Consider the following 15,363-nt stretch of genomic DNA (forward strand, 5'->3'; position numbering starts at 1 on the left):
TCTACAAATTGATTGCATGGGATCACTTGTCTAGTTTATGTTTTGTAGAGCTACGCCAGCACTTGACTGATAGTAAGCCGACTGACCTCAGGAAGCTTGCTATTGAGGGGGACCACTGGGTGAGTACCTGGGTCCACAAGAAGTTGTATTGGAGAGACACTGCCAAAGGTCATCAGGGTCCCCAGAAGAATAATGGGGGGAGGTCACGCGTAAAACACAGGAGTTCTATTAAGGGCCCCACACTAATACCCAAGGTAAAGGTTCCCATCCCCCAAGAGATAAGAAACAAGGGGTTTCTACAGGGAAGCCTGCAGAGACTGGCCCCCGCATGTGCTATGCCGGTGAGCAGGTGGGTCGCTTGTAGGGGGACCCCCAAGTGTCCCAAGAGGGCACATTCCCCTAGTGGTGGGCAGTCCATGGTGTTGCTTGGGGACGAGGGGTGCCCAGAGGAGGGTGGGGATCACACAGAAATGACCCTTGCCTCACTAGGGGACAGTGAGATGGTCCCAGGAAACCAGGCGCTTACAAACACTAAGAGGTACAGTGCATGGGTGACCATCAATGGGAGGAGGGTAGAGTCTTTCGGAGATACTGGAGCCAGTGTGACCTCAGTCCGGTATCACCTGGTCTCCGAGGAGCAATTAGTCCCCAGGGCATTCCACCAAGTAGTTGCTGTGGACAACTCAAAGCAACAGTGTATGGCGGCAGAGGTTCCCTTTGAATGGGGGCAGGGGCTCTCAGGTCCCTTGAGAGTGGCCCTACCATGCCTGCAGATTGCTTCTAGGTAACGACCCGGAGCAGTTCTTGTGGAAGGATATGGAGCTCAGATCTCACTTGGAGATGTTTGGGTTGCCAGAGTGGGCATGCATAACATAAGACCTTTATCAAACTATATTCAACAGCTTCTAAATCTACACTGCTAACTTTGAATCATATTTGACCACTTTTGTAAACTTTTCAAAAACACATTTTTTTTGCCAAAGACTGGACAGTTAACAGTGTTTTCCATATTTTCCTTTGAATCACTTCTGTAAAAGATAGTTTGAAGTCTGCTAGTGCCAGCTTAAGGTTTGTTCTTAAATGATACTGCACATGCAGACTCAGAAGCATATATGTTTTCTGGGCTGGACCGAGCTGGAATTGAAAGTAAGAGACATCCCTCAATTCAGACAGGTTGCTGCTCTAAACACAAAGCAGGCATTGTGCTGGCACAGTTGAATGTGTCCTGGTGGTGCAAACTGCACGTGGACAAAGTCAACACATTTCACTAGACTCAACCTGGATCCGACTCAATAATAGCTGCAGGAACAGGGATCCAAATGGATCCTACTAATTTCCGGTTATGTAGGGTATGGATTTTTTCTTTATTACAACAACTCCTGGTTGGAGAAGCTGCCTACTGCCATCCTTGGTAAAGTTGTGCAGTCTGTTGTGAAAGGGCTCCTCGTGTCCTTGAAGTGCAAAAGGTGCATGTTTAATGGGACTATGGTGGTAATGGGATACAGAGATAGTGTGTGGTGGCTTTAGTAGGTTGACTGCCATTTTAGACAGTAATAGGGCTTTCTGGCTGTTTCCATTGTTCACCTGCTCCTTGCTTCCCCTTCCCCTCTCTGCAAATGCCACTGCCACTGTAAAGAGTTTTACAACAATCTTTAAAGATATCATCTGCACAACTTGCCGAGGGAGATAGCTCGAAGCTTTCTCAACAAGTCCTGGGAACTAGCTTCTTTCCTAGCCATGATGAAAACCTCTTTTATTAGGCAATGAAGAAGAAGAATTCCAACCGGTCTAACCTGACAAACTACAGGCAACCATCTAACTGCCTCTTTTGAGGTTAAATATTTGAAAGCAGTTTTTACTCAACTGTCCAGGTTAACGGAGGGAAATTACTTCATATCAGCCCAGCAACTTAGATTCAGATCAGATAGAGGCTGAATCAGCCCTCATTGCCAAATAGAAAGACCTAAAACTCTGTGGACAATAACAGAATGCCTGCCTTATTGCTACTAAACCAATCAGCGGCATCTTACTCTATCCACCACCGCCCACTACTATAAAGAGTCTGGTAGGAAGATGGCTCTCTATATATTATACAATAGTAAGGTATAGTGTGCACAGAGTCCAGGGGATTCTCAGAGGCCTTACAGAAGCTAAAGTAGATAATACTAATGCTCACTTTTGTGGTAGTGTAGGCGAGCAGTTAGGCTTATCAGAGGGCTGTGTTAAGCCTTTGTTGAACACACACGGGCAAGAAATGATTACTTACACTCAGTGACTAAATCGAGACCAGTTGTTTGTAAAAATATTACTTGTAGTTGTATATTTATTTTCTAGAACCAAATATACTTTGTTGCAGTAAAATACATTTTGCAATATCAGTTTTTCAATATCAAAAGGGGACCCTGCATTTTTCAAGCAGTACAATGTTATTCTATAGGAGGAAACACAATCAGCAATGTGCAGATATGTAAACAATTTACAGTATTAAGCTTTTGGATGAAGAATCAGTACCAGACAAGGTTCAGGTAAGTAACAAAACTGCACAACCAGTGGCACTGGGGTGGCTGGGTGTAGAGATCACACCCGGGGACTGGGCCAATGTTATCCAATGGAGAAAGGGGGCAATCGAAGTGGTACTACTTGCAGGTAAGTAGCAGTTTTGGAACCCAGTCTCCGGGGGTTAAGGCAAGCACAGAAGGGCGGGGCACAAGGCAGCACCTAACATACACCCTTACCAGCACTGGGGCGGCTGGGTGCAGAGTGCCAACACAGCGTTGGGCGCCCAACGCAAATCAATGGGGAAACTCTAACGTGGACAAAGGCTGCAGGCTCAGGACAGGACACTTATCAATGGAAACCTACAGCTGCACAGGTAAGTTGAGATTTGCTGGGGCGTTAGGACAATGTCTTTAAATCTCCTCAAGGCCCAGGGGCTACGGGTGTAGAGGTGTCCTTTGGTGTCGGAAATCAGCTTACTGATTTTTGGTCAGGATTGCTGGGGAACCTTTTCTGGACCGGTGGGCCTCTTGGACTCTGACCGTAGGCGTAAGGTGCAGAGGTGGTTGACTTCACGGTTCCACAAGCAGATATTGGTCTTGAAACTTGGTTGTTAGGCAGGTCCGCTGTCCACAGCCGATCAGGAGTCTTTGTTGAAGGCAGGCAGTCCTCCCAGGGTTTTGGAGGTAGCTAGCCTGTTGGACGAGTCATACAAAGTGCGATGTTCGCAGACAGGCAGGCGGAGGTGGGACCACAGCAGTTGCTAGAGCTCCTTGTCGTGCAGGATTCGGCTCTTCTTTGTCCTCTTCTTTATAGGTCATCGGTTAATATGAGGATTAAGGTTCAGGGGTGCCCTTAAATACTAGTTTTAGGGGTGTTAAAGGGGTTAGAAGGTAGTAGCCAATAGGCTACTTACTTTTAGGGTGACTACACCCTTTGTATCTCCACTCCTTCTAGGGAGGGGGCATACCCCTAACCCTATTGGATAAAATCCTCCAAAACAATATGGAGGATTTTCAAAGGAGGGGTCTCTTCAGCTCAGGACACCTTAGGGGTGGTCCTAGTTTAGAGGAGACACACCTTTCCTGCTTACTAATTTCCCGCCGAATTTGCTGCCAAAAAGTGGGGCTTGGTCAGGGAGTGGGCATGTGAGCATAACAAAGGACAGGAAGCCTTTGAGGCTCATCGCCCTTCAATGCTGTTCCTGCTTGGGAGTGGGTGTGAAGGGCCTCTGCCCATAGCAGGCTTTATTACTGACCCACGAGATCAAAAGGCTCCCATCTCAGGGGGTCAGAAACATGCCTAGAATTGACAGGCTGGTGCAGACCAGTCAGGCACACACTAGTGATTTGGTAGGTTTTCAGGGGACACCTCTGATGTGCCCTCTGAGTGCATTTATTAATTAATCCAACATTGGCATCAGCATGGGTTCATTAATCTAAGATGTTTGGTACCAAGCATCTGGGAATGTGGTGAAGTCAACATGGAGCTGTGGAACTTATAGTGACAATCTCCCAGACCATGTACTCCTTGTGGATTCACCTTGCACTTATAATGTCCAAGAATGGACTTTGACACTATAGGAGCATATCTGCTCCTGCAGTTATGCCCTCACAGGAGGTATAATGCACCCTGCAGTAAAGCTGTGACTTACCTATGTCTCTTCCAGTTCTGTTAGCCTTGGCACACAGGGATGTGTGCCAGGTCGACTCTTCACTTTTATCTGCACCAAAACACGCAGGCTGCAGTGGCAGAGTGCTTGTGTTTGGTGAGGGGTCTCTTAGGGTGGCATAATACATGCTGCAGCCCTTAGAGGCCCTTTCTGGTGACAAGGCCCTTGGTACCACTGGTACCTTTTACGGGAGGCTTATATGTAGGCCAGAGGTATGCCAATTGTGTTAAAGGTACAGTTTTGGGAAAGAACACATTCACTGGGAACCTGGTTAGCAGGAACCTAGTGCACATTCAGTTTAGGATGCATCAGAGTCAGGCAAAAAAATGGGGAGTTACCATGGCAAAAGGAGTACTTTCCTACAAGTCTCATCTAGGAATACATTTAAATGCTCTGAAATGGACTACCTCAGGCAGACAATGCCTGTTGTGCCTACAGCTATTAGACTCTTACACCCAACGTGGTTACCCTCCGGGTTCCATCATATTGCCCCTTATTTGACATCTACATGGCCAGACCAGATCATTAAACCTCACCTGTTACAACTATGCAAATGATACACTAATCATTATAAAAATGAGTGGCCCAGTAGACCATTACAAATCAAGACTTGACAACTGCCTCCATGCTTTAAATGCAAAGATGGGAAGTAACCACCTAAACATCAACGCCGTAATGGCAGAGACCTGTGAACAATGACAGAAAAAATAGCTTACTGCCATGTGGCTCCGCCCACTTGATACATCTTCCAATACATCCAATGGAGTTAAGAAACTGACAGATGACCCTACATTCAGAACCATTCTTGGTCAACAAGGTCATAAAGAGTACCTTTTACGCTAAGAATACTCTGCTACATTTTTCAGAACACATTCCTAAAACCAACAAAGCTACAATCTATACTCATACTCTCAAAGCTTGACTATGGAAACAGCCTGTACCTCTGTGTTTGAAGTTTTATCATAAGCAAAATACAACAAATCCCAAATTCTGCCTCAAGAGTTCTTCGCTGCCTCCTCCCCAGAGAACATATGCATCCAGTCCTTCAAGCACTGCACTTGCTACCAGCAGGGCCGGACTGGGAACCAAAACCGGGCCTGGCAAAGTGCTCGGCCGCCCCCCCCATCCCCACTGGGGGAGGGTTGGAGGTGCCGCCGAGCGCTTTGCTAGGGCCGTTTTTCGGCCGATTTTGTTGCAGGGCCGATTTTGCAGCTATGGAAAAGGACCAATATATCTACAAATCGAATTCAAGCAATACAAATTAAATAGGGCACTGTGCTCCAAGATTGCACCACAAATCTTCATACCGCTTTGCTATAAGAAATCCATAGGGGCCAGCGCTTTCTCAGAACAAGCCACCAATTTCTCAAACTCACTACCAGACAACATACGAAGCATCGAGGCTGTTTCCAAGATAACTAAACCACCCCATAACCCCATGATAAAAAAAGTGACAGTGGAGATGGAATCTGCTTGTGTTAGTTACTTTTCACACGACACCTCACCTTGGAAAGCATAACTCCACAGAAACAATGAAGGGCAGCCAAACCTCTGGAGAGGGTCACAGGAGCAGCTGCCCTTTGAAGTTTTGCAGTGAAGGTACCAGACAACTGTGGCAGTTAGGGGGTGGAGCTTATGATCTTAGAGAAGGTCTTTCAACAGACGACTTGATGGCATTATCTTGGAAATTCCCAAAGTGCTTTGGAGGAGGATTGAAGCAGGAGTAGAGTGCTGTATTTCCCTAGGATTGGGCAGAGGTTACTAGTTTCTATCACATCACACCTCCACTAACAAACCCTATCACAAGGGAGACTTTTAAAAACACTTTGGGCCAGGTGGAAGCAATGCTGCAAGAATGCCTAACTGGAAGAGAGGACACAGCTCACCCCAGCTACAATGATGGACGCACGGACTTCTGAATTCTGTACTACAGGACTAGGGTTTGCTCCTCCCTACAGTCTTGGGTGAGATGAGGGAGGATTGTGTTTGAGGTGTGGCTGAGGATGGTTCCCCTGGCTCTTTTGTGCAGTGGTCCTGCAAAAGTGTAATGTCTAGAAGGAGGGGGCCCCTGACCTTTGCTAATCCTGGTTCTCTGTAAGTGGTCAAAGGAGGAAGTGGGACCTGGAGGGTGCAGGCGGGAAAGGCACTCCGTCTTAATGACCTGGAAGAGTGGCTGAGAAAGTCAGCAGGCCATGGAGAAGTGCGCCCCAAAATTGTAGAGGCCAAGATGTTTGAAATACCCCACTGGAAGAGCTGACCACCAAAGCAAAACTAAGCTTTCCCTGTGAGAAATGGTCCAGTGGGGCCAGAGGAAACAAAGGAAGACATTTTGTATCCCGGAGGAACCAGGGGGCACGTCTTGAACTGGTGAAAAAAAAACATACATGCATCACGTTATTGGCATTTTTATGCCATGAGATCTTAAACCAACATGTTATTGATAAACATTCCAATTGCACAGAATATATAGATTAAAACCTAAAGAAAATAAATAGTCAAAATTGGATGTAGCTATTGCTGATCAATAACCATAGAAGGAGCTCTAAGTGCCCCTCTTGTCGTAAACCAGGCTCCTGTGATGTAATTAGCCACAGGTTTGTAAATGGCTCGTGACTCTGATCTGGTGCAAAGTGCTAGTGCTGCTGTGCAAGTTGCAATCGAGAACTGTTAGAACAATGTGATAAGCCATTTAGTACGTAAATGCCTAGTCTTAGTGCAAAATAGCATAAAGTGCATTATTGACTCCATACCAACCACTTCACAATCACAGGATTCAGAATCAATGCAGCTTTTGAAAAATTAGGCAATATGCGTTTTAATGGGCAAAATGTCTAGCCTGTATTTTAAGTATAAAGTGTGATGTGCTTTGGGGCCGATGTCATTCAGATATTGTTCCATGCCCAGGATGTGCTTTACGTGCAAAAAATTGCAGGTTAAAATGGATGAGCACATGATCCCCTCTTACCCGATCTAATTGGTCCTGAACAATCGGGTTTTGTGAAGGGACATCTCTACTCAGATAATTCTTGTGACTTCCTTAACATACTTAGCAAGGCTTCCTCTCTGGCTATTCCTTTCGCAGCTATCTCTTTAGACGCGGAGAAAGCCTTTGATAGGATTGAGTGGGACTTTATGTTTCAGGCTTTACGTTGGATCGGCATCCCTTCCAAATTTATCTCTATTGTTTCTTTACTTTATTCCGATCCTCAAGCCTCTATTTTTGTCAACTGGATGTCCTCAGACTATTTCTCTTTACATAGGGGAGTTCGACAGGGTTGCCCCTTATCCCCCTTACGTTTTCTTTTAGCCTTGGAACCTTTCCTTACCAAAATCCGTCTGGATAACAGTATCTCTGGTTTTCAATTTGCTTCTCATCAGGTTAAACTCTCGGTTTATGCAGATGATATTCTTTTTTATTGCTCCGATCCTATTACCTCTATTCCCTCCTTTCTTCAGCAGGTCTCTTCCTTCTCTGCAGTTTCTGGTTACCGCTTAAACGCCGATAAGTGTGAAATTTTGCCTTTGAGAAAAAATATGCTTCTGGCAGAGAGGATTCAAACAGGTTTCTCATGGCAACCATCTAAAATCAAATACCTGGGGGTTTGGTTTTCTCCTCTTATCTGATACTGTAAACTAAACTTCGATTATATTTCCCAGAAAATGGACACAGCTATTATGCGTTGGCATTTGCTCTTTTTGTCCTGGTGGGGCCGGCTCAAATCTATAAAGATGATGTTATCCCCCCTTCTTTATACTATTTCCATGCTCCCTTTGCACATTCCGATTTCTTTCTTCAAAAAGATGGATTCTTTATTACTGAAATATCTGTGGAACGGTAAACGTCCTCGGATAGCATTTGCCTCCTTGCGAAAGGACAAGGCTCATTCTGGAGTACGTTTTCCGGATTTTAAAGAGTATCATCGAGCCTTTTCTTTGAAACAATCAATCCGCTGGTTTTCTTCTGATCTTCCTCAATATCCTCCTGTCTGGTTGAGTATGGAATCCTCCTTTATTTCTCCATTTACCTTTCACGAATTCTTGTCCTTTACATCTTCCTTAGCTCGCCTTCGCACGCCTGTTATTTCTCATTCTCGTTATCTCCTTCTACCCTACCTATCTTCATCTTATCCCTCCCTCCTTTCCATCCACGAACAACCGATCTGGAACAATTCACTTCTCAAAATCCGTAATCGCACCATTTTTTTGAAAACATGGCATTCGAGGAATATGTTGGATTTCTCAATTAATTTCTCACGGTACTCCTTTCTCCTTCCAAGAACTTCAATCCTTTATCTCACTCCCCGCTTCTGCTCGATCACAACACACTGCCCTTTATCCAGTCTTGATCTCATATCTTTGCTCCCTATCACCTTCCAACGATGTTCCTTTGGAGTGTAGATCCACTTCTCTATTATTGGAGGCTTCTCCTTCTGCATCTGCTCTGCATAATTCTTTCAGTTTTACCAGCGATAGACTAAAGTCTCGTATTGAGACTGCCTGGGAATCGGATCTCTCTCAGAATTGGCCTGTACCTTTTTGGGATAAAATATGGACTAAACTTCATAAGACCTCTAGACCTGTTAATACTACCCAAACTATATATTTCATTTATAACAGAACTTTATTCACCCTACTTGCTTTATCGCGTTTTTCATCAGACACTCCCTCTACTTGTTGGCCATGCCCCTGTCCCTCTGTAGATCTCAAACATATGCTGTTTGATTGCCCTCCTATTTCCCAGTTACGGCAGCTAGTTTGGAAGCAACTACAAATTGTTTTCCGGTTCCAGGTTCCCATTTCCCCTTCACAAGTTTTTCTAGGCTCCCTTTCACCGGAACTTCCTCAATCTCCTAGCCACTACCTTTTACTCGACCTCTTAATAGCTGTAGCTTTTCATACCATCACTTCAAACTGGAAACCAGCTGCAAGTATTTCCTACCAATCTTGGTGGAATGCGGTTTGTTTTCATCATCGTCTAGATACCAATTATGTGTCTCCCATCTCCCTGGCCATTAAACGTGACCTGATTTGGCTTCCTTTGGTATCATATCTTTCTTCCTCTGCTCCTGTACATCCCTCTTCAGATTCTAGCACAGTTGAAGTACGCAAACCCCCATGATTTTCTTATTACCCGATTGCTGTAATTATTAAGTCTCAATATACTGTATTATACCTTTCATTTGTACTCACATGCTATGTTCATAATTCCTCATGCTTGTTCTGCTTACCTTTCATGAGAATTGCTAATGTATTGCTTATTTCATCTATCTACTTATTGTAACTCTTATTCCCCTCTTTCCCCCTCCTCCCTCCTCTTTATTTTCTTCAATAAATCAAACTTTAAAAAGAAAATGGATGAGCACGCTAAGCAAGATTTGAGTTTAGTGTGCAAAAATGCTTCTTTGACCTTGGCAGCATTAGCACGGGTGATATGAACAGGTTCTCACCAAAGATGTTCGAGGCCAAGGTTCTTTAGGCAGTTTCTCACATTGTTTGCCCAGGGATTGTGATGGATTCTCCCTATGAAAGACACTTTTAGCATTGTTCTCAGATATGATTCTCCATGTTGATCGTGGTTTAAGTGCAACCAATACAAGACTGGGGATGGGGCTATATGCTTAAAAATAGAGACCATACGCAGTTCCAAGGGTAGGCGAAGGAGTGGTGTGCCAGGACTAAGATGTAATAGCGATCTCAAAAAATATGTTACTTTACCCCCATAATTCTGCGCCATAGGTTGCTGCTGACACTGCTTTTTGTTGATATACTTGAACAACAACACTCAATGAGTTGTAGCTGATCTTATTCTAGAGCCTCAAATAGCTTTGGCAGACCACTGTAGGGTGCTTGCTGTCTTGTCCCCATGAGTGCACCAGGACAACTTGTAATAAAAGGAGATCCCCAAGTAATCATAAACCTTGACAATTTCAAGTACATTTATTTATTTACAGGTTTATAACGCGCTTGAATCGACTCCCGAAGGAGTATCTCTGCGCACAAACACCAGTAGCAGATGAGGGGAGCGATCAGTCCAGGAAAAATAGTAGAGTGCTAATTCTGGAACAGAAAAGTTTTCAACCTTTTTCTAAAAGTGAGATGGTCCGAACACTGCCTAAGCTGGAGAGGCAGTTTATTCCATAGTACCGGACCAACCGCTAACAGGGCTTTGCCGCCCAGTCTTGTCTTCTTTACATTGTGCACTCTGAGGAGTGGATTGCTGGACCTGAGGGTACAGACGGGATTATATGGCATACATTTTTCTGCCAAATATGAGTGTCCTAGTCCGTGTAAGACCTTATGGATTACACAACAGGTCTTGAATTTGACCCTTTGGCGAACTGACAGCCAGTGCAGTTTGTCTAGGAGGGGTTTAGAGGGAGATCTAGGAGGGGCATTTAGGACCAACCTGGCGGCGGTGTTCTGTACCACCTGCAATTTGCCTAATACTCCGTCGTTGGCTGATGCCAGCAACCCGTTGCAATAGTGGAGACGACTAAGCACCAAGGCCTGCTCCAAGGTTTTTCTGGTGAAATCAGGGAGTAGGGGGAACACTTTACGGAGGAGACCTATGACATGGACGCACGATCCCGCTATATTGTTTCCATGCTGTTTAAGGGATAGCTCCTGGTCCAGTCGTACCCCCAGGTTCTTTACCACCTGTTTGGTTCGGTAACTGGGCCCAAATCTGACGGCCAACAATCCGGGGTCCATAACATTTTGGCCTCCCTGAAAAGCATGACCTCTGTCTTACCCACATTACATTGTAGGAAGTTTGAGGACATCCACTGGGCGACTGCCTTCATGCCTTCAGCGAAGGAGGTTAGAACCTCAGGTGTAAGAGATCTAAATGGAAAGAGGAGCTGTGTATCATCTGCGTATCACACAGGGATGAAGCCAAAAGCTCTCATAATCCTAGCCAGGGGGGCCACATGGATATTAAAAAGTGTGGGGCTCAAACATGAGCCCTGTGGCACCCCCGTAGGGATCTCTACCTCCGCTGATGGGAACGCACCCATGGTGACACACTGTGTGCGATCAGATAGGAAGCTCCTCGTCCAGGCTAGGGCCATACTCTCAAGGCCAATCTCTGCAAGACGTCAGAGCAAGATGTTGTGAGATATGGTATTAAACGCTGCCGATAAATCCAGCAGCATCAGGACCACCGAATAACCCTTGTCCTGGTACATGTGGAGATTGTCTGTTACCGACAGCAGGGCTGACTCTGTGCTGTAATTCGGCCTGAAACCGGACTGAGAATAGTCCAGACTGCCTGATTGTTCGATAAAATTCTAAAGGTGTTTATTTACATGCTTCTCTATGAGTTTGCTCAGGTACGGGAGCAGAGATATCGGCCTGAGGTTAGACAAATCTGTCCATGCAATGGAGGTGTTTTTCCAAATAGGCCTCACCAGTGCCTTCTTCCACTCCAGTGGGACATGGCCTTCGGCAAGCGAGAGGTTGACCAGGCACTGGATCCAAGGACCGAGCGCCTTGCCATCCACTGGCATAATTCTGGCCAGAATAAGGTCAGATGGAGAGCCACTCATTTGGCTCACCAAATCTTCCACCTCCTTCAAAGCGATGGCGGGAAACATAGTAAGCACTCCAGAGTCTACTCCCCTCATGACCTGAGGCGAAGCTGTAGGTCGACTTATGGCTAGATTCGAATCAGTGGTTTTCTCGTAAATCCTGTCTATTTTGCTTGAAAAATAGAGGGAGATATTGTCACATAATTGCTGTGATGATACGTCCAGACTCTCACAGGCTACTGGTTTTGTAAATGTTTGCAGGATCTGATACAGAACCTTAGGAGCATTGCCTGCTGCCATAAGTTGGGAGGCAATGTGATTCTTGCGGGCTGCTCTAATAGCTTTGTTTTAAGATGTCAAGGCCTACTCAGACATGAGTCCCTTGCTCACGGCACCATCAGGATTCAAGCAAGCCGGGCAGACGACGGCTGAAATGCCAGAAACCGGTTCCTGGAAGCTTGTTTCCTTCCCAGTATAAGAATTGGCTTGGTAGTTTCGTTTGCCCTGTTCCCTTCATGCACTGGGACAGGAACAGACTAATTTGCATCTAGCCAGGTTCTGAGCTGGGATGGTGCAGTGAGCTAAAACACGAACGGTGATGGATCAAGCCCTGATCTTTGGACTGCGTAAGAGTGGTCTGCTTAATTCAGACACTCTGTTCATCACCACCCCCTTTTCTGAAGGCCTCACAGTAGCAGCTCCTATCAGCCTCTACATGAGATGATCTCCAAGCCTTTTCAAGCTTCCTGCAAGCTCGCTTAAGGGACCGTAGATGCTCTGAGAACGATACTTCCTGTTTATGCGCAGGTCGAGGCTTAAAAAGTTTCAGAGGGGCAATAGTTTCTACTGCTGTGTGGATAGCCAGCTTATATTTGGATAGAGCCACCTCGATCATGTCGGTGGGAGCGATGTGAGGCTCTACAAACCTGTCCTTAAAAACCTCTCCCGAGACATTTTGTTCCATTGTCTCCGCCTCGTAGGTAGCGGCATTGGTTGGTTCAGAGGCTTACCAAAAGTAGGCATTGTAAATTCTAAAATAAAATGGTCAGTCCAATTAACCCTCTTGGGAGGGAGACATACGATCTTAGGGGAGTTGGAAAGGATTAAGTCTAATGTGTGCCCTGCCTGATGGGTGGGGCCAGAGTTGTGCTGTATTAGGCCTAATAATGAAAGATCTGTCAGTACGGACTGAGCCTCCAAACAGTCCTGCAACTCACTGTGAATACTAAAATCTCCAAGGAGTACAAAAATCACTGCCTGCGTTAACATGTGGGGCCAGTGCCTCCACTAGGGAAATAGAGAAATTGGCGCAAGGGCCTGGAGGGCGATACACAAGAGCTCCTTTCCAGCTATTCTTTGCTGAAATAGTAATTTTAGAAATCAACAATTCTAGATCCAGGGTACAGCATTGATGCAATATGGAGATAGCTATGCCACTTCTAAGGACTATGGCTATACCACCTCCTGTCTCAATGGGGTGATCTAATCTGACTACTTTATATCCCTCAGGGATCCCTAGAGTGATAGCGGGAACCGAATGGGGTTTAAGCCACGTCTGTTAGGAAACATAGGTCAGGTTGTGAGGATGTAATAAGGTCCCACACCTCTGTATGGTGCTTGGGCAGTGATCTAATATTGCAAAGCAAGTTTCTCCATCCTGGTTGCGTGTACGGGCCCGCGCCCGGTGTGGTCTGGTGATGGTGGTAAGATACATCCTCATCGTATTGAGCCTGAAACTGACAATGACGGCATGAGAATGGCCCCTCTGGGAGAGATCCCACCACCCTCACACAACCCGCTTGAGGGGCTCTCTGTAGATCTAAAGAGCTTGCGGAGAATAACTCACCTGTTTAATGGGATGACAGCCTATGTTTGGTGAAGTTAGAGCCATGGCCCCTGGCCCCGTCCGGTCGCAGACGGGCTTCTCTTTGGCTTGTCTTAGGCGCGTCCTTAGGCGCTCCCCTGCGCGTGACCGCTGCGCACTCAGAGCGATGAGAGGGCTAAATAGCCCTTCCTGTCGCAGAGCTAGAGCGCTAACCGCTCGTGTAGGTGGAAGTGCCTGGCTCTTCAAGTCCCGCCCTTCGCTCAACGGTACTCGTTACAGAGTCGGACCGGGGCGGGCAGGCTGCAATATCGAGCGCAGGCTTCCCTGAGTGAATATGAGCCCCCCAAATTCCCTTTGTAGCACCAGGAGTGTTAAGTGGCCAGAGAAAAAGTTGCCGTGAGTACAATTAAAATTAGGATCGACAATAGAGTTCAAATGTAGCAGTTTTTTAAAAACTCTTCTGGGTTCAAAAGCATCCAAAATACATAAATGAACTAATTTGCGCTCACAGATTAGCTTACAGGCGCCAAGCGGGTCGGGGAGACTCTGCCACCATCCTCCCTACCGCAATCTGCCCGCAGCTCCTCGCCGTCTAAATAGCCCTTCCTGTCGGAGAGCTAGAGTGCTAACCGCTCGTGTAGGTGGAAGTGCCTGGCTCTTCCTGTCCCGCCCTCCGCTCAACGGTACTGGTTACCGAGTCTAACCGGGGCGGGTATGGAGCGCAGGCTTCCCTGAGTGAATATGAGCCCCCCAAATTCCTTTTGTAGCACCAGGAGTGTTAAGTGGCCAGAGAAAAAGATGCCGTGAGTACAATTAAAATTAGGATCGACAATAGAGTTAAAATGTAGCGGTTTTTTAAAAACTCTTCTGGGTTCAAAAGCATCCAAAATACATAAATGAACTAATTTGCGCTCACAGATTAGCTTACAGGCGCCAAGCGGGTCGGGGAGACTCTGCCACCGTCCTCCCTACCTCCCATTGCCAGTAATTCTCTGTGGTTTTATCAGTGACTGAGATGATCCCAGTTGCATCACTGTCACAAGGTCGCTAGGGGCATTGCCGACATCTTTCAATGAGCATGAGCCCTGCAGCCATGATGCTGCTTTTGCACACGTTACTACATGTTATTATTTTTGCAAGACTCTGTTTATGCCTTTCACGTGAGCACTCTCAGCTGTGCCCATTCTCTGCCCGTTCCTGGAGTTTAGTCTAAACATTGTGAGCAAGGTCGATAAACACTGCCCTGGTTATTCTGTTCTGGTAAGGTCCTAGCACCTAGACAAAACATACCAATGCTGCTGTTTTTAGTGTAGACTCATACTTTCATATTATGGGATGCATGCTTAAGAAACACACACTTGGACAGGGACCTTTCAAGGGAGAAGAGCAACACGCACCTGTGATTTAGAAATACGATCTATGGCCTGAGGTATGGGGTCTACTGTCTTCTATTATATAATACTTCTTGCCAAGGGAAGGGAGCATAGGCACAGTAATTCTTTCTCCACAGGCTTTGTATAATGACATCTCCCTTTATGATATATGGCCTTACTGCAATGCTAACGATATTGGTTTTATGCATCTTTATGCTTGGTGTTGCACGTATACTGCATTTTAGAGTACGTTAGTTAAAATAAATATTTTAAACTATCTTTGTGTCTCTGTCAGATCTTACTGTGGACAAGTACGAGAGTGTGAGCAATAAGGTGCGTCTTGTTACCGCGATTCCGGAGTGATCCGGGAGTGTTGTGTTCTGGGGTGTCTAATCATTTGTTTCTCCATTTGTGAGTAGGAGAGCGAGTGAGACAATAGCTAGTTGGTTTTGGGCTCGTAGGCACTAT

Source organism: Lissotriton vulgaris, chromosome 1_1 (genome assembly GCF_964263255.1).
Source record: "Lissotriton vulgaris chromosome 1_1, aLisVul1.2, whole genome shotgun sequence".
Classification (NCBI taxonomy): domain Eukaryota; kingdom Metazoa; phylum Chordata; class Amphibia; order Caudata; family Salamandridae; genus Lissotriton; species Lissotriton vulgaris.